The sequence below is a fragment of the Mya arenaria genome, chromosome 2, assembly GCF_026914265.1.
Source record: "Mya arenaria isolate MELC-2E11 chromosome 2, ASM2691426v1".
Taxonomy (NCBI): domain Eukaryota; kingdom Metazoa; phylum Mollusca; class Bivalvia; order Myida; family Myidae; genus Mya; species Mya arenaria.
This window is the reverse complement of record NC_069123.1, coordinates 66,609,454-66,611,114: the sequence shown is the minus strand read 5'-3', so window position 1 is coordinate 66,611,114 and position 1,661 is coordinate 66,609,454. Positions and strand designations below refer to the sequence as shown.

The 1,661-nt window shown below is 33.7% G+C and overlaps 1 long non-coding RNA gene across 1 annotated transcript; it reads left to right on the top strand.

Moving 5' to 3' along the window:
* The first annotated feature begins 48 nt into the window (after positions 1-48).
* Positions 49-1,444, top strand: LOC128225133 (uncharacterized). Its single transcript, XR_008259613.1, has 3 exons — positions 49-189; positions 902-1,009; positions 1,247-1,444. It is a non-coding gene; the product is annotated as an uncharacterized LOC128225133 (long non-coding RNA).
* Positions 1,445-1,661: the final 217 nt, after the last annotated feature.

Below are 1,661 nucleotides of genomic sequence, written 5' to 3'. Positions count from 1 at the left end.
TGTATGATCAACATGTTTCTAAAAACCGTCTCTTTTTTCTGAAAATATGAAAAACTACGCAATTCATGTTCGGCCTTGACTCGATTTGGAGACATTATTTTTTAAAAAGCCCCCAAAAGACCGATACTGCCCAGCAAGACCATTCATTTGTATTTTGTCGTCTGGAGGTGTATTTACTCACAAATAAAGGTATTTATTTATTTATGAATAGTTTACTTTGTTATACATTGATTTTGCCATATAACAGGAGAAAAGTTATTTGTAATTATTCATTAAGCTCTTCCTATGTATAAACAACGATTTCCGCATTCTATATACTGCAGCAATTGGGTATTGATTGTAATAAATGTAAGTTTCAGCCACTTATGCTGTTGTAATCCATGGAGGGTAGTTGTCTTTATTATTCAACATCAATACAAAATATTCATTTCCGTCATCAACATTTGAGTTGAGTGGAAACATATTTTCTGAAAATATACAAAATTTTAAAAGTTTGAAGGTTAATGTTCGAAACTATTATCCGTCAAGATCGAAACGGGGTCAATTTTGACTTATTTATTGAGCGTTAAACTGTCAAAACTGTTAGATTTTGTGTAACTTTCAACAATTCAGAGTGAAAGTTTTCAATTTCATTATTCTATATTCTCACCCAGAATAGATGCAATGAGAAACAAGTTTTCTTAAAACAGAACAGAACAGAACATATCTTATATCACATGAACTTTACAGCTATTATTGAGGTACATATTATTGCAATGTTGATATATGCATTTTTAAAGTTTTTGTAGCACAAACTACTGTCAAGTGAAGAAAATAAAAATTGTAGCACTTGCAGAAATGAGTCACAACTAGGACTAACATGGCAGAATAACCTTTATTATATTAAAACTTGTTAATGTAGCGAGATGTCTAGCCAGCAGAGTGGAGGTGGTAAATACGGAGGCACGGGGGACAAGGCGGACCTGGATAACCATGGCAAACAGTGTAACCCGAACAACCCTGAGTTCAAGTGAGTCTTTCTTCATACAAATGACCGAATCAATAGCTGGCCTTTATTGATTGTCAATTAGTTTTATGTTTTTGTTAAGTTGTTGCCGATATTTTGAGTAATGTATTTGTTGAATTTGAGTGCCATTAACTAGCGTTCACATCAACACAAACTATTTATTTGTAACGCATGGTGTCGACCTCTTTATGACATTCATTCCTTTATTCACAGTTATTATTACAATCGTTATTTTTGCAGAGGTCATCGGCCCGGGTACCAGGGGGAAGGCGCAAAGGCGGACCTCGATAACCACAGCGACCAATTGAACCCGAATAACCCCAAGTTCCAGGAGCCAAAAAAGTGACGTCATTTCAAAAACAAAAGTTTAGACGTCATACCACGCGCCGATGAAATGCTATGTAATCATGTATGAAATTCAATAAAGAAACAAACTCATTTGTGATTTTCCTTCATTCAACAGTTTTAATACATAGTATAAGCCATTTTGCGTCAATGTCTTTGCATTAATCTATGTAATGAAGATTAGACAGACGATGAATGTACAAGACATATAATTTGTGTTTATTAGTGAAGAGTCATTCCATAGGTTATTGATAAGTTATAACGTTCAATGAATAAAATATAAGTATAAGTTACGGAATGAAAAAATCGA